The following is a 23,905-nucleotide window of genomic DNA, read 5'->3' as shown; positions in this document are numbered from 1 at the left end:
TAGGACTGAATTCTGATCAAAGCAATGTAGGCAAAACAGGTAAATGCTCTTCTATACTATACCTGGCCACCAATTGTCCCATGCAATCTTTCATTTTCTTTCTCTCCCCCTGTTCATACATGCTGAAAATGAAGGAATTTATGATAGCAGAGCCAGAACATAGAGGGACTGATATAAATTGGCAAACTTAAAATGTACCCTCTGCTGTCATCAATATTTCAAATAAGGAAGGATATTTTAACACCAAATAGGAAGGATGTACTCTCATTAAAAAAATGACAGTCCTCAAAAGAGAACAGTTGACAACTCTATGTGATAGGTATATATCACACTGTCTTTATCCTTTACATTTCATTTTAATTTTTTTTTATAGATTTTATTTATTTATTTGCCAGAGAGAGAGAGAGAGCACAAGCAGGGGGAGCAGCAGGCAGAGGGAGAAGCAGGCTCCCTGCTGAGCAAGGAACCCGATGTGGGACTCGATCCCAGGACCTTAGGATCATGACCTGAACCGAAGGCAGGCACTTAACCGACTGAGCCACCCAGGCATCCCTCATTTCATTTTATAATATTGAAACCTTTGACATGGACTAGCACCAACCTGAAGGCAAGCCCTGTACTAGGTGGAAATTTCAAATGACATTCATGGTATGGGGACAGCAGAGCTCCTGCACATTTCCCCAGGGTTAGATTTCCACAAGGACAATGAAGCTTAAGGTTCAGAGTTCTCACCAGTATTACTCCTTCCAGAACCCTGACCATATTTATGTATGATTTTATAAAAATCTGCAAAAGTAAGAAATTTTAACCACAAGCAGTAAAGACTTCTCTTTCTACTCCAACTTCTCCTTATGTCCACTGATGCAGGCACTTTTCCAGTCTAAAGTGAAAGGTGAAATGAGGATGCATTCAGTTTGAGTTGAGTGGGATATATTTATGTGGTTCACAGTCGTTTCCATATATAGTGAAGTTATTGCTAGTTGTCCCAGTGTAGAAATGGCTTCCAGGAACACCCCTACCACTTTCCGTGCCAACTAACCTGGCATCATGAAGCTTCAGGACAGAGCCAGTTTAAGAAATAAGCTTCTCATATTGCAGTTGGCACTGGAAGCATGTGGGTTGTCAAGGAGAAACAGAGTTGAAATGTACGGAGGTAGAGTTTAGTTTGTAAAAATGCTTCCAACATCAGACATGCACAATGGTAGTGGGGAATTCAGTTCTTATCTCTATCTTGTCAAAATGGAAATTCTCTCCTGTCAAGATTACATATTCAACGATGCAGCATATACAATTAAAACATCATACATTATTTTTTCTTTTTCTTTTTTTTTTGTGTGTGAAAATGTCATACTTGATAAAGCTCAGTTTCAATCTAGCAAAAAGTTTAGTTTTTTAAAAACAGGAAGAATTGGGCGCCTGGGTGGCTCAGTCGTTAAGCGTCTGCCTTCGGCTCAGGTCATGATCCCAGGGTCCTGGGATCGAGTCCCACATCGGGCTCCCTGCTCAGCGGGAGGCCTGCTTCTCCCCCTCCCACTCCCCCTGTGTTCCTGCTCTCACTGTCTCTCTCTGTCAAATAAATGAAAAAATCTTTAAAAAAATAAAAATAAATAAAAACAGGAAGAAATTGCAAACTCCTGATTTGGTTTTATATAAAGCATACCCTCTTTTATAATTTAAACTTATTTAATAAATTCTTTAAAGTTCAATAAAAATTAATGGACTATAAAACAAAAGCAGTAAAGATGAGAATAAAATAAGTTGAAATTAATGTTGAGAAGGGAACGGTAAAATCTTTTTTAGAACATCCCAAAAGCAATAATTAATTAAGGGAAAGTGATAAATTTCAAATAGTAATAATATGTAGATGCTCAGATTGTTTGAAAATCTAAATAAGGAGATGTGAATCACTGGGAAATGTTTTCAATTTTCGTTTTGCAGATTTGACATCCACAAAGATAGAGCAATAAATCAGTATAATGAGGACATAGACATCAAACTAGTTAATATGTCACCAATTCAGAGTATTGACAATCAATCACTGCACAGGAAAAAATTTAATGTACTGAAATCTTCCAGCTCATAAATGAAAGAAAACTGAGAGACTTTTACCCAAATTTGGCAATGTTGCAGACAAAATTGTTTTCCCTCAAAGTTCATATATTGAGTCTCTTATCACCAGTGCTTCAGAATGTGACTATATTTGGAGATAGGGCCTTTGTAAAGGTAATTTAACTAAAATGGAGTCATTAAGGTGGGCCCTAATTCAGTATGACTGGTGCCCTCCTAAGAAGACATTAGGACACAGACAACAAAGAGGGGCAACCACATGAGCACAGAGAGAGAAGGAGGCCATGTGTGAGCCAAGAAGAGAGGTCTCAGAAGAAACCAAACCTACTAACACCTTTATCTTGGACTTCTAGCCTCCAGAATTGTGTGAAAACAAATTTTTGTTGTTTAAGCCACCCAATCTGTAGTATTTTGTTATGGCAGCCCTAGCAAACTAATACAGACAACAGTCTAACATTTTTTAATAGCAAGTTGTGAAGCTGGAAGAAGCTTTTCTCAACTATCATCAATAAAAAATAAGCTTCAATTAACATACTGAAGGAAAGGCCAAATAGTTATTGTATTCTCTCTAAACCTAAGAGTATGAATCTGATAAATATAATGTAGAAAGTATTAAAGAGGTCATGTAAGGCAGTTAATTAATAAAAATATTTTTATGGATTTATGTTCGTGAGATTTGGCAGCTTTTTAAAATTTGTACTATAATTTGAAGTCTGGAATTGTGATGCCTCCTGCTTTGCTTTTCTTTTTCAAGATTGCTTTGGCTACTTGGGGTCTTTTGTGGTTCCATACAAATTTTAGGATTGTTTGTTCTAGCTCTGTGAAAAAATGCTGGTGGTATTTCAATAGGGATTGCATTAAATGTGTAGATTGCTTTGGGTAGTATAGACATTTTAACAATATTTTTTCTTCCAATCCATGAGCATAGAATGTTTTTCCATTTCTTTGCATTGTCTTCAATTTCTTTTATCCATGTTTTATAGTTTTTCACCTCTTTGGTTAGGTTTATTCCTAGGTATCTTATGGTTTTTGGTGCAATTGTAAATGATATTGATAGCTTGATTTCTCTTTCTGCTGTTTCATTATTGGTGTATAGAAATGCAACAGATTTCTATATGTTGATTTTGTATCGAGGGATTTTACTGAATTTGTGTGTCAGTTCTAGCAATTTTTTGTTGGAGTCTTTTGAGTTTTCTATATAGAGTATCATGTCATCTGCAAATGTTGAAAGTTTGACTTCTTCCTTGCCGATTTGGATGCCTTTTATTTCTTTTTGTTGTCTGATTGCTGAGGCTAGGACTTCCAGTACTGTGTTAAATAACAATGGTGAGAGTGGACATCCCTGTCTTGTTTCTGACCATAGAGGAAAAGCTCTGTTTTCCCCATTGAAGAAGATACTGGCTGTGGGTTTTTCATATATAGCTTTTATGATGTTAGGGTATGTTCCCTCTCTCCCTACTTTGTTGAGGGTTTTTATCATAAATGGCTGTTGTACTTTGTCAAATGTTTTTTCTGCATCTGTTGAAATGATCATATGGTTTTAGTCCTTGATATGATGTATCACATTGATTGACTTGGGAATATTGAACCACCCTTGCAGCCCAGGAATAAATCCCACTTGATCATGATGAGTGATTCTTCTAATGTACTGTTGGATTTGATTTGCTAGTATGTTGTTGAGAAATTTTGCATCCATGTTCATCAGGGATATTGGCCTATAGTTCTCTTTTTTAGTGGAATTTTTGTCTGGTTTTGAAATCATGGTAATAATGCTGTCTTCATAGAATGAGTTTGAAAGTTTTCCTTCTGTCTCTATTTTTGGAATAGTTTGAGAAGAATAGGTATTACCTCTTCTTTAAATGTTTGGTAGAATTCCCCCGTGAAGCATCTGACTGTGGACTTTTTTTTTTTAAGATTTTATTTATTTGAGAGAGAGAGCATGAGCGGGGCGGGGGTGCAAAGGGAGAGGGAGAGGAGAGCAGTCTCCCTGCTGAGCAAGGACCCCAATGCGGGGCTTGATCCCAGGAACCCAGGATCATGACCCAAGCCACCCGAGCCGAAGGCAGACACTTAACCGACTGAGTCAACCAGGTGCCCCTGCTGGGAGACTTTTTATTACTGATTCATTTCCTTTGCTGGGTCTGTTCAAGTTCTCTATTTCTTCCTGTTTCAGTTTTGATTTATATGTTTCTAGGTATTTATCCATTTCTTCCAAATTGTCCAATTTTTTGGCATAAAATTTTTCATAATATTCTCTTATAATTGTATTTCTGTGCTGTTGGTTATTTCTCCTTTGTCATTTGTGATTTTATTTACTTGGGTCCTTTCTCTTTTCTTTTTGATAAGTCTGGCTAAGGGTTTATCAATTTTATTAATTATGGAAAGAGCCCAAATGTCCATCAACTGATGAATGGATAAAGATGTGGTACACACACACACACACACACACACACACACACACACACACACAATGGAATAGTACTCAGCCATAAAAAAGAATGAACTCTTCCCATTTGCAATGATGTGGATGGAACTAGAGAGTATTATGCTGAGTGAAATAAGTCAGTCAGAGAAAGACAGATACCACATGATTTCACTCATATGTGGAATTTAAGAAACAAAACAGATGAATATTATAGGGGGAAAAAAGAGGCAAACCAAGAAACAGACTCTTAACTATAGACAACAAACTGTTGCTTACCAGAGGGGAGGTGGGGGAGGATGGGCTGAATAGGTAATGGGGATTAAGGAGTGCACTTGTTGTGATGAGCACTTGGGTGTTGTCTGGAAGTGACGAATCACTAAATTCTACACCTGAAACTAATATTACCCTGTATGTTAACTAGTTGGACTTTGAATAAAAACTTAAAAACTAAATAAAATAAAAATTTTAATTTGTTGTGCTTTATTTTCTCATTCTACAGAAATATTTCTTATCTAATTTGTATTATGTTTCTTAAAAAGAACTCCAAAACTGTATAAGCTTCAGGCTCCACAAAACCTGGATCTACCCCTGCACTTCATTTATCTCACTTCTCAGTGACAAGTGAACTCATTCTTGTCACTCCCCCAGTCCAACTGTATTCCCAAATCTGTCAAGTAAAAAGTTTCAGGAACCTCTCTTAACTCCCTGGCTTTTCTGATTTAAAAAATCTATGTGAAACCTGGGCATTTGTACTTCTGCAGAGTTCTGCAAATAGTTCTGATGTGTGGTCCAGGTTTTGAAAACCACTGTCCTGCAATGCCAGGGGCACTTGCTTTCTAAAGGATGGGTCATCACTTATTATGGGTTGTGAAATCAATTTAGTGGGCCCCAATTAGCATTGTTTTAACAGAATGGAATTAAGTTAGCATGCATCGCAGGGTTAGTGGTGTTTGTCAAACTTTTGTTTTGTTTCAAAACAAAACAAAATCTACATTATCTACATTGCTTTGGGGGACCCAGTTCTAATGTCAGGGATACTAGAAACTGTTTATGATTAAAAAAAAAAAAGAATGACCTGGATTTAACTAATTGTAAACAGCCTCTCTGGCTTATGCCCTTAAGGATAACTTTGTTACAAGACTTAAGGGGGAAAATCCAGAATAGAGAAATTATGAGCTCACAAAACTTTTTTTAAAAAAGAGATAGGGATTGTCAGGTGTGTGTGTGTGTGTGTGTGTGTGTGTGTGTGTGTGTGTGTGCATGTTTTCAAATCCTGGAAATACTAAAATATCTGTAGAAAGAGGAAAAGCAACTGAGATATATATTTTTTTAAATTATTGTTTTACTATGGAATGTGCTGAGGAAAGGAAATAGGAATTTGGAAAAGTTTCATTCCATGCTAGCAAAAGTTTCTATCTGTGTACCTAAGAAGTAATAGCCACAGACGAAACAACATGGTATGAAAGCAAACTGTATGACATTTGTAGGGCACAAAGACTGAGTTCTTTCTACTAAAAATAAAATGCTTAAGTTATGCTGTCTGGCAAAACCGACTGAGAGTTTGTAATGTTCTGGTACCTGGATATCTTTATATCCTGGAGCCCTAAAAATAAAAGGACATATTCTATGTGGCATTTAGATTTAGTCATTAACTAACCCTGGACTTGGGTTTTCACTAAGAACCTGCTGCACTTACTTTGGGCAGCAATGATAATCATCTCTTCTTCTAGCATTCATGAGCTGACTGATAATCATGAACTTGGAGGACCTTGAAAATTCAAGGGAGCATGTTTTTCAAAGCATTTTAACAAGAAAGTTTAAAATGATGGGTCAAGGGGCGCCTGGATGGCTCATTCGTTAAGCGTCTGCCTTCGGCTCAGGTCATGATCCCAGGGTCCTGGGATCGAGCCCCGCATCAGGCTCCCTGCTCAGCGAGAAGCCTGCTTCTCCCTCTCCCACTCCCCCTGCCTGTGGTTCCTCTCTCGCTGTGTCTCTCTCCATCAAATAAATAAGTAAAATCTTTAAAAAAAAGAAATGATGGGTCAATAAGAACTACACATTCCTGTGAGAAAAAGTATTTTATGTGTTATAGTTTGACTACTGTTGAGTGATGTTCGGAATTAAAGCTATGGGCTCAGGAGTCAGACCACTTGGTGATAAAATAGCACTGTACTTAACTGCATGAGCCTGTGCCTTAGTGTCCCCATTTGTAAGTGGAGATACTAATGAATATAACTCATGGGGATATTGTGAACATTAAATGAAATGACACATACAATGTGTTTAATATGATTCCTGACACGTAGTAAGCATTCAGTAAATTTAAACACACACACACACACACACACACAGAAAGATCAAAGGAGAGAGTTTATGTTAACTCAACATTTATCTGTTTTGTCCAGTTTCAGTTCCAATATATTGGAAACAATGTCAGGAAAAATGGAGCTATTTTTAAAGAAGATCAAAAACTGATTTTTTTAAAATGGACTCTAACAGAGTGATTCTCAAGTTAAGACAATGAGGATTCTCACATTTCATTTAACAATACTATTGTTTTTAAACAAATTCTCTGTTGGGTTTTTTTAATTAAATGTGTTATCAATAAAAAAATTTTATTTATTACTTTGTTACAATTTTGTAACCTGAGATTATTTGAGCTACCCTAGGATAACCAAGCGAGGAATCACTGTTGTATATAAGAAATGTTCACCAATGGAGGTAGGAGGGATTGGGGGAGGGGGGTATCTGGCGGCAGAATTACTTGGAAAACTTTTTCAAAGTGCAAAAGCCTATGCTCCCCTCTACTGCTCCTCTAGAGTAAGGACCACTGATACAAAAGAAGGTAGAGAAACAACTTAATAGTTAAAATGTTGGAAGTATAATGGCAGTGGTTGCAAGTTCTCCAACCTTTAGAATTAACTTTTTCTTTAATTTACAAACCAAATGTTGCAAACCACTTTCCACATTGCAGTGGGAAATCCAGAGCCTCTTCCAGTGTTCCTGCGATTTACTCTGAAAGAGATTTTTGTTCTCCTAGACATCTGTCACTGCAAATTCCTGCTTCTACAGAATTCTGAGAGCCCACTCACTGTGCCCTTTGCATTCTCACCCCACTGTGTGAGTGGTCCTCTCTGTGCTTACTTTCTCTTCATTCATTCCGAATAACACTAGCATATTTCACCTCCACTTCTGGCTCTCCCTCTCCTTTACTCTGCTTCATTTTTTGCCCTAGAATTGATCATCATCTGGAAAATTATATGTTGATTTCATGAGGACAGAGACTCGGTCTGTTGTGTTTGCTGTGATACCCATAGCGCTATACCACATGCAGTAGGAACTCAATAAATATGCATGTGATGAATGAGTGATTGAAAGAAGACTTTATAATTATTATTTATTTCGTCAATGCAGCAGACTTTTACTGTGAGCTTTGGATAATGGCGATTACTTACATCAGAGCTCAGAACAGGAAAAGAATTTAAAATGGACCCCTAAACATCTCTGTTTTCCAAGCTCCTGGACCATCCTCCATAGGGACTTCTTTTTTTTTTTTAAGATTTTATTTATTTATTTGACAGAGAGAGAGAGACAGCGAGAGCAGGAACACAAGCAGGGGAGAGGGTCAGAGGGAGAAGCAGGCTTCCCGCCAAGCAGGGAGCCCGATGTGGGACTCGATCCCAGGACCCTGGGATCATGACCTGAGCCGAAGGCAGACGCTTAACGACTGAGCCACCCAGGCGCCCCTCCATAGGGACTTCTCACAAGCCTCTCTCCTTAGGCCATGTTTGTGACCATGTTGGGCCTTATTTCCCTTTATCTTTAGAGCTTATCTTGTCTCAGCTCCAGTGCTTTTCCTGCTTCCAATGTTGATTCAACGAAGAACGTATCCACACAATCAGAAGTCCAGTTGTTGTGTTTCCAATACTAAAATTTGATTAATCATAATCTTTGGCCTATGACACAGTCTCAACCTTGGTCCAGAACTGGCCTTTTTTTTTTTTACTTAGTTACATATTTGTTTATTAAACAATAAATATTTGTATACATGCCACCCAGTATATAAATGAGAACGTTCAAACTTTCTAACATTTGCCTATGTTTTCCTCCTCATTTTATACCCTGCCTCTCTCCAGTAGTAGAAACCACTATCCTGCAACTTTTACTATTATTCCCTTCGCTTTTTAGAATGATAGCTTTATCACAGTATAGATATTTCTTAAAAATATATTGGGCAGGGGCACCTGGGTGGCTCAGTCATTAAGCGTCTGCCTTCAGTTCAGGTCATGGTGCCAAGCTCCTGGGATTAGGCCCCACATCGGGCTCCCTGCTCGGCAGGGAGCCTGCTTCTCCCTCTCCCACTCCCTCTGCTTGTGTTCCTGCTCTTGTTGTCTCTCTCTGTCAAATAAATAAATGAATGAATAATTAAATAAATAACCTTATATATATATATACATACATATATATATATATATATAGGGCAGTTTTAGTTGTAACTTTTTTAAAGGGGTGTGGGGTATTATGGAATATCTCATCTTTGGGGGCTTTTTACTTAAATTCTAGTTCTAGAATACATTTGCATTCACTTTAAGCTTATACATATGTAAGTAGAATTACTAATATAGGGTGCATGAATCTCCAATTTTAAAAGAAAATGCCAAATTTTTTTTTCCAAAGTAGTTAATTTGTACTCCCACCAACAAAGTATACGCTAGCCTATATATCCACATCTTCTCCAATATTTGATGATATTAGACTTCTTCAGTTAACTGATTGGGTTTTAAATGGCATCTTATTCTGGTCTTATTAGCTTATAAATGTTTTTTATGTATTCTTGCTATCAGTTCTTTACCAAGGTGTTGCAAATATTTTGTCTTCATTTATTTTTTCACTTTCTTAAAAATATCTTTTAATGTGCCATCTTTTTAGTTTAATATGTCAAATTTGTTATGAGGGAAATCAGCTATCATAAATGTTTTAGGCAGTAGCCTTAAAAGACAATGATAAGGGAAATCACCACAATAGGTAGAGCTTCAAGCTAGGTACCTAATCATCCATTTTGTGTGAAGAGAGAAGGGATGTAAGGTTAGAATATACATGAACTCTTAGATAGTAGCAAATGCTTGGCCAGCTGGTCAGGGTATGTGCTCTTTTCCTAGAGCTGCCATGCAAATTAGGCAGCTTAAATTTATTCCCTCATAGTCCAAGGAAGCCAGAAGTCTGAAATCAAGATGTCAGTAGAGTTAGTTCTTCTGGGGTCTCTAAGGAAGAATCATTCCAAGCCTTTCTCCTAGCATCCAGGGATCACCAGCAATCCTTGGCATTCCTTGGTTTGTGGACTCCTCATTCCAGTCTCTGCCTTTATCATCAACACTGCCTTCTCCATGTACGTGTCAGTGTCCTCCCCTCTTCTTGTAAGAGCCTCAGTCATTGGGCTTAGTGCCTACCCTAAATCCAGGATGATTTTATCTCAAGCTTTTTAACTAATTACATTTACAAAAATACTAACTCCAAATAGGGTCACAGTCTGAGGTTCCAGGGAGGCATGAATTTGGGAGAAACACTGTTAAGCCCCTACAGGGGTCTAAAAGGAGAAAGATTGGAATCTCAGGAAAAAGGAAGTCTGGGAGACAGGCATACAGCTGAACAGTAGAGAATGAGCATAAAGTATGAAGAGCTTTAAAACATGTAACACCCAGCCAAGCTCACCCACATGGAAAGGGCACCAAACAACTGAGTAGACAAAAATGACTCGGCCAGTTGACATCATTCATCCTCTGCCAGCAGCCACCCACTGCTAGCACAATGGGAAATGGATGAAATAGCTTTGTCTTGGGGAGAGAGACTGTGCATGTGCCCAACATATGCTCCCATTCACCAACACTAATTTAACTATTGCACCTGCCAAATGTACAACCTGCAAGCAAAGGAGACCAATGCTGAGTATCCCATATAGTATCACACTCTTCTGCATCTTATATTCCCCACTCAACAATAATTTGTGGGAATTGCTGAAAATCGTTTGGATTAGCTCTAATTCATTATTTGTTTTTTTAAATACATATTTTTTTAAGATTTTATTTATTTATTCATGAGAGACAGAGAGAGAGAAGCAGAGGGAGAAGCAGGCTCCCAAGGAGCAGGGAGCCTGACGCGGGACTCGATCCCAGGACCCTGGGATCATGACCTGAGCCGAAGGCAGACGCTTAACCATCTGAGCCACACAGGCGCCCCTCTAATTCATTATTTGTAATGGCCACATTACAATACCCTATTAAATTTCTCTTATGGTAGGAAAATGGGACAAGTACCCAAGGGCAACAGATGGTGAGGACACCTGAGAAGACCCTATCTGACCTACCCATCCCCAGCCCCATCAAACAACCTGCTCCTGATCTAGTTTCACAGCACACATCCAAATTTAACAATTCAGAGAAGAGTTGAGTTTCTGCAGCTGATAAGTTTAATTCTGGGAACTAATTAACATTTTTTAGATCTATTTTTGGCTGCAAGCTAATAAAGCTACTATTCTCTCAAATGATGAAAGCAGAGAAACTCTTTGAAAAACTTTCCAGGAGACTTGGCAGTAAGATAATAGTGTTGAAAAAGTTAGCTGCAAAAACATTCTCTGAGTTGCTTTAAATAGAGGAAGGTCAAGAGCAACTATCCAGCATAGGTCCTTTTGAGGATCACTGTATACGTACAAATTTTTCTTCATGACAAGCCTCAAATTGATTTAGGAAGGGGAAGCGGAGATGGTGAAAGAGAACATGTCTACCTTCCAGCTGCCAAAAAGCAACAGCTGCTGCAGGATGCCCTTACATGGCATTTGTTTCCTGCTCCCCAAGTGAAGTCGCCCAGGACAAACCACAGCAAGTGGTATTTGCCATTTCCTGGAAGACAAGCACAAGGCCAACTCTGTAATTACCCAGAGGCCCTGTCTGAGTGCCACAGCCATAATCAGGCATCGGTCACTGGGAGAAGAGACTGACTGGGGCTCTGGGCAGGTGTGTTGGGCATGTAGAGTGAAGGGTCCAAACCACATCTGGTCAGGTCCTACCAGGAAAGCTTTGCCTCTACAGATGCTGCGAGAAACAACTCTGCATGAGGCAGCTGACAGCCACCTCAAACTGTTCTGCTGTCCACAGTCTGCAGGAGGGCAGAAATTCATGGGAGCAAATAAACATTTTTTTTAATATTTAGAGATGCAGTTTATATTGGCAACAAATCCTGTGTTAGGCCAAGCTGAGTAGTTTTGCAGCTGTTCTTTTCTTGCCTAACTGGGTCTCAGATCGAAAAACCACTGCTCTACCAGCTAACTGCTAGTTCTAAATGACTTCTAGGAAAGGTCCACCAACAATTTCATTTCCCTGCAATGCAACAAGCGGTGTGTTAGCTATGGTTAACATCAGCGTCTGTAATTTCATAACGAACCAGTTCTCGTTCCATGTCTAAAATACATGGCTATTTGTAATCACTTCCTCCTGGAAGCTATAACCCTTTGTTAGCATAAATAATAGTCAAATGGCCTTCTAAAGCATACCTGCTTTTCTTGATTAAAAACTAAATTATTGCCCATGATTTTATTTTTATTGTCTCAAAAAATTTCTCTAACTTTTTTTTAAAGATTTTATTTATTTGACAGAGAAAGACACAGCGAGAGAGGGAACACAAGCAGGGGGAGTGCGAGAGAGAGAAGCAGGCTTCCCACTGAGCAGGGAGCCCGATGTGGTACTCGATCCCAGGACCCTGGGACCATGACCTGAGCCGAAGGCAGACGCCTAACGACTGAGCCTCCCAGGCGTCCCTCTATAACCTTTTAGAAGTGGTTTTCAGACTGTATCCAAGAAGTCTTCCCAGAGGGATAAACAGATGAAAGCAGAACGGTTCTGATTAAAGTGGTTTGGCATTCTCGCCCCTCCTTGCATTACCTCCCATAAAATAAAATAGACTTAAAAATAGACTGTAATAGTTGGTGAGTTAATATAATCATTATTTAAAAATTTTTTATTTTGAGGGGCACCTGGGTGGCTCAGTTGGTTGAGCGACTGCCTTCGGCTCAGGTCATGATCCTGGAGTCCCAGGATCGAGTCCCACATCGGGCTCCCTGCTCAGCAGGGAGTCTGCTTCTCCCTCTGACCCTCCCTCCTCTCATGTGCTCTCTCTCTCTCATTGTCTCTCTCAAATAAATAAATAAAATCTTTTTAAAAATTAAATAAATAAAAAATTTTTATTTTGAAATAATTATAGATTCACAAGAAGTTGCAAAAATAGTATAGAGAGGTCCTATGAACACTTCACCATGCTTCTCCTAAACTAACGTCTCGCTTAACTGTAGCACATTATCAAAACCAGGAATACTATTAACTAGACTATAGGCTTTACTCAAATTTCACTGGTTTTCACATACACTCCCTTGGTATGGTTCTATGAAATGTTATCAGTGTATAGATTTCATCACCACTGAACTCCCTCATGATACCCCTTTATGGTCTTACTTCCAACCACCCCCATCCCTAACCCCATTCATCTGTTCTCCACTGATCTGATCCCTATCATTTTGCTATTTCCAAGAATATAATATGCATGGAATCATACTGTAGGTATTATTTTCGGATTGGCTTTTTTCACTTAGCATAATGCCTTGAGCTTTATCCAAGTTGATGTGTGTGTAAATAATTCCTTTGTATTTCAAAAGAGTATCCCATTGTACAGACTTACCTTAATTTCTGTAGTCATTCACCTTTTTAAGGACATTTGGGTTGTTTCCAGTTAGGTCTTTTACAATTGAAGCTGCTAAGAGCATTTGTGTACAGATTTTTGTAGAATAAGTTTTCCTTTTTCTAGGATAAATATCCAAGGGTGCAATTGCTAGGTTGTATGATAAGTGTATGTTTAATTCTATAAGAAACTGCAAAACGTCTTCTAGACTAATTGTCCACTTTTGTATTTCAGCCAGCAATATATGAAAGATCCAGTTTCCCTGTATTCTTGTCAGCATATAGTATTATCAGTATTTTCCCTTGGCTACTTGGTGTGTAGTGGGGTAATCATTTATTTTTAAGATCAATATTACCTTTCTTTTCTTGGTCCGATTTAAAACTGAGAACTGTGTAATTATTAGAATAGTGCTCCCCAAACATAAAATGAGCATAAAAATACAAGAGATGGTATGAACTCAAGGATAGCTATTCCAGACTGAATCTCAGTGGATGAGATTAATGATCTGGTCCCAGCTCTAAAGATTCAGAAACTTTCATTTATTTATTGACCTAGAGATGAAAAGATATATAGGCATTGAGCCATGTCAAACCAGCTTCTAAGAGATTTCTGTGCAGGCTACAATATTAGGTGTAACAGTATCAGGTACCCATTTCCTCTGGCATGGTGGGTCTACTCAGGGGCCCAACCCTCAGAGCATATGTTTACAGAAGGAAAGCGCAGGATGTGGATGTTCTCATAGGCATTTTTATAAAGCTACGCTAGCCTTATGAAAGGCTGCCTTTACTTTAAATATTCCTGGTTGAATCACAATCGCAGTATATAGGATGAAATCATCCTTTGGCCATGACTGTGCTGAAGAAAAAGATCCACTTTTAGTCCCTTCCACAGAAGCGTCACCTACCATACTGTGGATTTTACACTGGAGCATGAACCTGCTTCTTTCAATTTCCATTAACATGCTCATTCCCAAGTGTACTAATTTTCACTTATTACATTTTACAATATTGACTTCCTTATAGTGAGTGCTGTTGTAAAGTGCAATATGGTGACAGATGGTAGCTACACTTGTGGTGAGCAGAGCATAATGTACAGAGTTGTCAAATCACTATGTTGTACAACTGAAATTAATGTAGCATTGCATGTCAACTATACTTCAATAAATATATACATATGTGTGTGTGTATATATATACATATATATATATAAATTAAAATACTGACTTCCTAAGGATGCTTAAACTCACTGTCATAGAGTAGTAAACTACCTCCAAATTGTAGGATAGTTCTAAGTTTGCAAACAATCACAACCTTAGCATGTAATTTTTTAAAGATTTGTTTAAAATATAAAAATAGTACATACTCACAGGAAATAATTCAGTCTTGCAAATCTTGAGCATGTCATTCCCTGATGTGATTGTATCAACCTCTTGCTGGCATTTTAATATACTTATCTTTTATCCTAAATTTTAGGGTCAATTTTACTTTGGTGTCTGCATCACTCTAATCCATGGACTGAATACATTAAAACCCTAAATAAAGCCTATGTAGATAATAACATTGGTATTTGTTTGAATTCTAGCCATACAAAATAGTACCTCACTGCAAACCCAAAGAGCACTGGTAATTGATACCATTGCAGACATAACTGTGAGTTACTACTGATCATTAGAGCTGGACCTTTAGAAGGGCACTGAGTATGAGAGAAGGGCTTGGGAAATGCTTTGAAGTTCAAAACTTAATGTAGTCTCTTAGATTTAAAGCGATCTACCTCAAAGGCTGAGGTATTCCCTTTCTGTAAATGTCTTCATTACACTCAAACTGTTTGACATTGTCTTCCTTTATGATTGTGGTTGAGTAGAGTGCCACTTTTTCGAGTTATTTTGGCTGTATTAGTTACAGGCTACGAGATCCTAAAGTCTAGCAGCTAATACAACATAGAAGTTTATCAGTGTCTCTCATGTGAAAGTCCAGAGATAGACAATCCAAGGTTGGTAGGGCATCTCTACATCCTCATTAAGAATCTTCCATCTCTTTGTCTAAAACAGCTGCTCCGTTTGTTTCCTGAGATTAAGAATTCCTCATATCAGTGAGATCATATAATACATGTCTTTCTCTGATTGACTTATTTCGCTCAGCATAATACCCTGAGGGTTGCTGGAGTGGTGGGGGGTGGGAGGGATGGGGTGGCTGGGTGATAGACACTGGGGAAGGTATGTGCTATGGTGAGCGCTGTGATTTGTGTAAGACTGTTGAATCACAGACCTGTACCTCTGAAACAAATAATACATTATATGTTAAAAAAAAAAAAAAAGATAGCAGGAAGGGGAAAATGAAGGGGGGGAAATCGGAGGGGGAGATGAACCATGAGAGACTATGGACTCTGAGAAACAAACCGAGGGTTCTAGAGGGGAGGGGGTGGGGGATGGGTTAGCCTGGTGATGGATCTTGAAGAGGGCATGTATTGAATGGAGCCCTGGGTGTTATACGCAAATAATGAATCATGGAACACTACATCAAAAACTAATGATGTAATGTATGGTGATTAACAAAACATAATAAAATAAAAAAATAAAAATAAAACAGCTGCTCCAACACTCTCCATCATATGTACATCCCAGGTAGTGAGAAGAAAGAAAGGAAAAGAAATGTGTATTGCCCATTTCTTTTAAGGGTGTAACCTGGAAGTGATACATATCACTTCTATTGCCACTCTGTTGTCAAGAACTTAGTCATAAGGGCACAGCTAGCTGCAAGTGAATCTGGGAAAAAGAGTCTCCAACTAAAAATCAGAGTGCCCCACTATGACCCAAGAATTTTAATATTACAGAAAGAAAGACAAAATAGATATTCATAGAGAACTCACTGCCTCTCCCAGAGTGACCAGTTATCCCTCAGTTATAGCCAGCTCCTCATCCGGGCCATTATTTTCAGTATGTCAAAGTTCACGTACAAATGAAATGAACTGGAAAACAGGGACGTTTGCACTTAAAGATGCCGTTCAAATTACAACCCAAGGAACTCCATGACTGCTTCTGGAGTCATGAATCTGATGTGCAGGGGCGCCTGGGTGGCTCAGTCGTTAAGCGTCTGCCTTCGGCTCGGGTCATGATCCCAGGGTCCTGTGATCGAGCCCCACATCGGGCTCCCTGCTCGGCGGGAAGCCTGCTTCTCCCTCTCCCACTCCCCCTGCTTGTGTTCCCTCTCTCGCTGTCTCTCTCTCTGTCAAATAAAGAAATAAATAAAATCTTTAAAAAAAAAAAATCTGAAGTGCATCCCCTTACTCTAATATCTTGGTATCATTCACCAATATCTATTGATAAATGATGGCACTTCAGTGGTGAACAAGGGAATACAGATGGGAAGGTAAGAGAAAACGTTTTCGAAAATTGTAAACAAGAGCCTCTTTGAAAGTAAAATGTTGTGGGTTTTTCCAGCTTTCTCACGTTGCAATCATATCGGAGTAGCAGCCCCACAGTGGTGCAGTAATAGTAATAGCAGTAGCGGTAACGGAAACCGCAGTGGGAAGGAAGAGGCATATAAGGCGCCTTTGATGGCACACTTGCTATGTGTCAGGACTTTCCTCAGTTATTTCTCTAAACTATTTTGTTGGATTCTCATAACCGTCCTTTGCAGTAAGTAATTTGTCTCTTGAAAATGAAGCTGAAGCAAAGTGATATGAAGTATCTTGCCCCAAGTTGCATGGCAAGTGAGTGGCAAAGCCAGAATTTTAACATAGGCAATCTAACTGCCTGTATTATACAATATGCCTGAGATACCCTTACCTGGGGTACTGTGCTAAACACTTTATATATATATATCAGCTCATATTATCCTTACAATAATCTCGCGGTACTATTTACAGATGAGAAAACTGAGGATTAAAAAAAATGACAGCTTTCCTTTAATCATAACCATTAAGTAATGGAGCAAGATTTAAATCCAGGTAGTTTGATTCCTATCCTCCAAACTAATACAGAGCTCATGCTAAGAGCTGTGCTCACTAGCAGAATCCTTATACTGGGGAAGAGAGCATAAACTAATATGACCTTACTGTTTCCTAATAAACTTTCCATTTTGCCTTCTAATTCAGCTGGAGCACACTGGAATATCAAGTTAAAACAGCTTCCCAGGAGTGAACAGGTGGGTTTGTAAAACTAGATTTGTTTTGTCTGATGAGTCATCTTTGTCTTGTGTCTGGTAAAAATGAAGTTGTTTTGTCTCACTGTGGCCCTGAGAGGTATTTAAGGTTATATCCAGAGACATCTTGAGTTTGTCATCTTTGTCTGACTATAAAAATAAAAACCAGATGGCATTCTGCAGGTATGAGCATGATGGTGGAGTGTATGGAGGTGGAAGGTGTGAGAGGTCAAGTGAGTGACAGGAAGTTTCTTAGCCATACTGTTGTAATGCCTTCCCTACACACACACACACACACACACACACACACACACACACACACACATTTTCTCTCTCTCTCTGTCACTTAAATCCGCTGGAAACAGCTGCCTGTCAGCACCTATACCAAGCATTTTCCTATTCCTCAGATACCCACCAGCAAGGTCAACCCTAGAAAGAATTATAAAACACAATACATATCACTCCTTCTCCACCATCTCTGTTTGTCTTCCTTCTGTCCTTGTTTCGTGGTGTCTACAAGCTGCCCTCCTGAGAAGTGTAAATCCCTCACAGAGACTCCTGCCCTAATACAGCTCTCTGTCCCTGCTTATGCTTAACCAACCCATTCACTTGTTCAACAAATACGTATGGAATGGCTACTATGAGCCAGGCACTGTTCTAGGCTCTTGAGATTCTTTGGTGAGCAAAACAGACAAAAATCCCTGCCCTTGAGAAGCTTACATTTTAGCAAAGCTAGGCAGAAAATAAACAGGTCATATTTTAAATGAGTACATTTAGTCTATTTGTTTGTTATTAATGCTGTGTAAAACCAGAGAAAACTTGAGTAGGGAAGAAGGATCAAGAGAGCTGAGGGGAGAAGGCAAAGGTGTGGTTTGAAATATTCAATAGAAGAGGTCTCACTGAGAATCAATTGGAGCAAAGCCTTGAGTTTGGGAGAGAATGAACAAGTGAATAAACTAGGAAAGAACATTCCAGGCATAAAAAGGAACAAGTACAAAGGCCCTTCAGAATGTGTCTGAAGGATTTGAGGAGCTGCAAAGAGACAGAGTTCTGGAGCAGAGTGAGTGAGTGAGGGGAGAGGAGCAGGAGATGAGGTTATTAGCAAGATCAAGGCAGCCATAGCTCTAGACCTGATAGACCAGTGCAAGGACTTTGGATGTTAAATTGGGTGCAAATGTTACATTTTCTCTTCAGTTTAATTGATACAGACAAAATATTTCTCCTCGTTTAAGAAAACATATGGAAACCTAAGAAATAACATAATAGGGAGGACCAATGGCCTATTCAACTCAGTCTTCTACATCTAAAGTGTTTCCAGCTTGCTGAGTGGAAAAGCCTTGTGCTATATCCTATCGCCATAAAAATCTACATTTATGTATAAATGCATATAATCCCGTCTTAAAACATATTCTTTTAGTTTGCATAAACTCTTGTGAGAAGATGCTCTGTGTCGAAGATAGGAGGTTCCGACCTGTCAAGCTTACCTGTTGGGTCCTCCATTTATGTAGCAGCCCCTACCACCATGCCAGCCCTCTGTCACCATGAACCCAAGACTTCCATAAAGTTAAAAAACACAGTTTCCAATAACAATTTGAGGATTTAGATTCTCTAAAATATTTAAACTTTCAAAAAGCATCCCTGAGTCAATACAGCCGTGAAATCTAGGGACATAATTTAATCGTAATAAATAGTAATAATTCTCTTCCGTAGGGTTTTTCGTGCTTGAATGATTTATAGTATTGTATTATCTCCTCCCAGTGATGGAGGAAAGAGGCACCTATTGTTAACTCTGGGTTGCATGTGATGACATCACTAAGGCAACAAGAAAGGAAAAGGGAAAGTGTTAACTATATTATAGGACAGAGTTTCTCATCCTCGGCACTACTGACATTTTGGACAAGATAATTTTTGTTGGAAGTCAGGGGTACCTATGCTGGGCATTGCAGAATGTTTAGAAGCATCCCTGGCTGATGCTTAGTAACACTAAGACGCCTGTAGCTCCTTCTCAGTCCTGGCAATCAAAAATATCTCCAGGTTTTGCTAAATGCAGAATCATCCCAATTGAGGCGGACTGTCATGGGGTGATCCAGTTGTGCCATCCATAACTCTTAGCTCATGCTCATCCTCAAAAACTGTCTAAAAACAGTAAGGAGGCTGATATGTCTGTGCCTTTGGAAACTACAACTGAAGTAGCAATTAAAAAGCCAACAGACGTAAAAAATAAATTTCAGAATTCTGGTTACATAGGATCCAACCTTAATGCCTTTGCAGTGACTATGTGAATATTGTGCATAGACAAGAGACTATTTTCTCTAAATTGGTGTTTGTTAAGGTGATCAAGAAATGTAAGCTATACGAAAAAATTTTATCAACTGCTGAGGGAACTAGAAGGCTGAATCTTTTATTTCTTTGGTCAAGAGGTGAACTTATCCCTTCCCCTCCTCTTTTAAGTGAAATAAAGACAGAGTTTGAAAATGCACCTAACCATTTGGCTCAATAGTTGAGTCTTGTCTGGCTATAGTGTAAAAATAGACATTCTTCTGTCTGAACATGAAAATAGTACTTCCCCAACAAAAGCCAAATGTCTTAGAGCTGCAAAAGATGTTTACTTTTATAAAAAAGCCTTTTCCTCTAGTGTGTATTTTGGGATCGTGTAGGTGTTCTAGTAGAAGTAAGCTGGTATATAAGGCTTAGAGACAAAACCGTAAAAGCATGCTTCCCGCTGTAGATGAGGGAGTCTTGCACTAGTCACAACTTTCTGCATGTTAGGTTGGGAATATATGCTGGTGTAACATTTATCCTCCCCTCTTGAAAAGCTGTGGATATATTGAAATAATGATATTGACCATAACTGTCCAATCTTTCTGGAACACTTTATATTCATTCATTCATTCATTCATTCATTCATTCAACAAGCAGTTATTAAAGACCTACCATGCCCTTTGCAGGTCACATTGTCTCTCAACTCTGCTGTGATAGGGCAGAATTTGCCACAGTCAAGACATTAAAAAATGAATATGGTTTTGTTCCAATAAAACTTTTGTTTACAAAAAGGGTGCCACAGTTTGCCAACCCATTAAATAGGGAAAAAGGAATCAGGAGTTCAAGGGGGTCACCACTTTTAAATAGGATGATCAAGATGAGCTTCCTTGAGAAGGTAACATCCAGTCAAAAACTAGAAGGAGCTGAACAAGTCAGACTTGTGGTTTATGTGGAAGAAGAACATTCCAGGTAGAGGGAGTGGCAACTGCTAAAGTCCTGTGGCAGCAGTGTGTCTGGTGTGTTTTGAAGCATTGGGAAGGAGCTCTGTCTGGTTAAGGCACAATGAGTGAGTGACCCTACTTGTAACCACTCTCACTAAATGAAATATTTTACTACAGTGAGTAAGGGCTCAGAAAAAGGCCTTTTCAGGGCACCTGGGTGGCTCAGTCGGTTAAGCATCTGCCTTCGACTCACATTGTGATCCTGGAGTCCTGAGATTGAGCCCCGCATCAGGCTCTCTGTTCAGCAGGGAGTCTACTTCTCCCTCTCTCTCCACACCTCCCCCCTGCTCATGCTCTCTCTCTCTCTCTCTCTCCCTCTCTCAAATAAATAAATAAAATCTTAAAAAAAAAAAGAAATAGGCCATTAAGTGACATAGGAAAGATAAGCAGCATTGGTATGTTTTGTTTTGTCCTTATGAAGGCCTTGGTTCAACTTAATACTGAGAACAAAGGCTACAGGATGAAGGCAAGAATGCCTAACCATAGAGGTCTCCTCTAGGAATCTTTTACCGACACATTCTAATCCTCAGCAAAGCTAGCAGAAAGAAGGTTTATAATCAAAAAGCAACTATAAAATACTGCCTTTTTATTCACTTGGCCTGTTTACCTCTGAAGTGTTTTTAAGAGTCAACTGATGGTAGTATTTACAGAACCAGAAGGCAGGGCTACTATTTCTAAATTGTCAATAAACCTAACTTCTAAGAAGAACTCTCTAACTCTTGATCTGGATGTTCTGCGAAGGTAGAATAATGTGAGCCTCCAGTTGCCATGAGAGCAGAGCCAGTCTGTGTTCTCCAGTCCACGGGCTTGCCCAGAGTAGGCCAGCATGCCGGTCTGAGTGAGAACCTGTGGACGCGGGCGAGCCTTGGTGGTGATATATGTGTAGAAGAGTTTTCATGTAATGTTTGATGGAGCCAGCTTGTAATGCCACTTGGAATAATAACTTTTCATTTATACCCCATCCGCAAAAATATATTTATTATGAAAGGATAACAGACAAGAAATAGAGGGTAAAACAGAAGCCTCGGCAAAGCCACCAGAACCTCACTGTCCTCTCAAGCCTTGCCCCGTACCTTCCTCATCTTTACCTGTACTTTAGCCCTGCAGGAATTCTTCCAGTTGCCAGAATGCACAGTGCTGTCACCTTCTGGTCAGGAATGTCTGTGCCCTCACCCCTGTCATTCAGGTAACATATTCATCCTTGTGTTCAAAGAGCACTTCTGGGGGCACCTGGGTGGCTCAGTCTTTAAGCGTCTGCCTTCGGCTCAGGTCATGATCCCGGGGTCCTGGGATCGAGCCCCGCGTCGGGCTCCCTGCTCAGCGGGAAGCCTGCTTCTCCCTCTCCCACTCCCCCTGCTTGTGTTCCCTCTCTTGCTGTGTCTCTCTCTGTCAAATAAATAAATAAAATCTTTAAAAAAAACAAAAAACAAAAAAACCCAAAGAGCACTTCTTCCCAATTAAGTCCAGTCCTCCTGTTATGCCCTTTCATGCTGTGAAGCTTCCTTTCCTTCATAGCATGTTTCAGTTTGTAGTTCATACATTCATCTGACTGATTATATCAAATTGTGATTTGGCATGTTGTCCTAGGCCTATCACAATTTATTATAAACAATTCCCAATGGGGCAAAACAGGGTAATCCAAGAACACAGTTTTCTCTGGGTTCTGGTTTAATGCAAAGGTAAAATGGTATTAGTGGAACAAAGGGAGAGGAACTGCATGTCCTTCAGGCCCTTTCCATAAATCTTTATCCTAATCAGCATTGTTTATCATGGTATGATTGGACAGCTGAGAGTTTAAGGTTATATTTTCCGTGAATACATAAAGAGCAAACCCACGTTCATTCTTTGACAATCAGCTGGAAGGAATATGATTATTCAATTGACTGTTGTTCAGAATTGAGCACGCATTCAGCTGGAGAAAGAATGATTCATCAGTTCACGCCTTTGTGAAAAATGACTGTGGTTCATACTCCCCTCTTGTGGCCACTTTCAAGGATACCAGCTTGTACATAGGAACGTAGAAGGCAAGTGAGAAGTCAAATTCCTTTATTCAAGTCCGGAACCTGAGAATCATTCATTCTTTAGCCCTTCTCGATGTCAGACCAATTTTTAAAAAATTGGTAGGACACTTAACAGCATCTCCAAACAAGGGTCTTTGTGTTAAATCTTTAATGATTAAAGTTTTAAAATGTTTTAAAAGCTCAACATTTAAGCTTGTGGAGGGTTTGATGCAAATACATGAGAGGCCTGATCATTTCTTGCAAATTACCTTTCCTTAATTATATATGCCTTATCTCAGTTCATTCCTCTTCAAGTAGCACATTAGTAGATTTGGAACTTTTGGGGAGTGTGGGAAGGAATGATCTGGTGGATGAAGCAATCATTAACATCACAAATGCTCATTGTACAAATATTTATTGAGTACTTGCCACTGTAGGGAATCATTGTTATATAAAAATTTTCCCTGTCTTAAAATATTACCCAGGAGGGGGGAGGGGACCTGTATACGTATCTACATTACAGGATGAAAAGTGATAAATGCTAAAGAAAAAAAATTAATATGCTCTTTCTCTATGACATAGGACAAAGCCAGAGACAAGAAGTGAAGAGGGACAGTTGATGAGCTTCTCCTTCTGAACCAACACATTCTAGTGCAGGACAAATATGGATATAGCACTTGCTCTGCATCAGGTGTTTTAAGCACCTTATTAAAGGTAATATAGTATTTACCTTACACCCATTAGGATGGCTACCATGCAAAAAGAAAATAACAAATGTTGGCAAGGATGTGGGGAAATCGGAATCCTTATGCACTGTTATTGGGAATGTAAAAATGGTACAGCTGCTGTAGAAAACAGTATGGAGGTTCCTCAAAAAATTTAAAATAAAATTACTATATGATCCAGCAACTCCACTTCTGGGTATATGCCAAAAGAATTGAAAGCAAGTCTCAAAGAGATATTTGTACACCCATGTTCATAGCAGCATTATTTATAATGGCTAAAACATAGAAGCAACCCAAGAGTCCACTGACAGATGAATGGATAAGCAAAATGTGGTATATACATACAACAGAATATTACTCAGCCTTAAAAAGGAAGGAGATTTTGGCACATGCTACAACGTGGATGAACCTTGAGGACATTATGCTAAGTGAAATAAGCCAGTCACAAAAAGACCATTACTATATGATCCATTCACATGAGGTACTTAGAATCGTCAAAATCATAGAGACAGAAGGTAGAATGGTGGTTGCCAGGGCTGGAGGAAAGGAGGAATGGGACTTATTG

At 39.1% G+C, this 23,905-nt stretch overlaps 1 long non-coding RNA gene across 2 annotated transcripts in view; it reads left to right on the top strand.

Moving 5' to 3' along the window:
* LOC141372479 (uncharacterized) overlaps positions 1-23,300 on the top strand; it is a 272,954-nt gene extending 249,654 nt beyond the window's left edge. For both annotated transcript variants that reach the window (XR_012377744.1, XR_012377745.1), the window contains exons 4-6: positions 17,306-17,355; positions 21,715-21,801; positions 23,198-23,300. This is a non-coding gene — a long non-coding RNA (uncharacterized lncRNA). The remainder of the gene's footprint in view (positions 1-17,305; positions 17,356-21,714; positions 21,802-23,197) is intronic.
* Positions 23,301-23,905: the final 605 nt, after the last annotated feature.

This window comes from Callorhinus ursinus, unplaced genomic scaffold (assembly GCF_003265705.2).
Source record: "Callorhinus ursinus isolate GAN/ISIS: 27379988/994484 unplaced genomic scaffold, GSC_fseal_2.0 scaffold4, whole genome shotgun sequence".
Classification (NCBI taxonomy): Eukaryota; Metazoa; Chordata; class Mammalia; order Carnivora; family Otariidae; genus Callorhinus; species Callorhinus ursinus.
The sequence above is the reverse complement of the archived record's forward strand: the minus strand, read 5'-3'. Positions and strand labels throughout refer to the sequence as shown.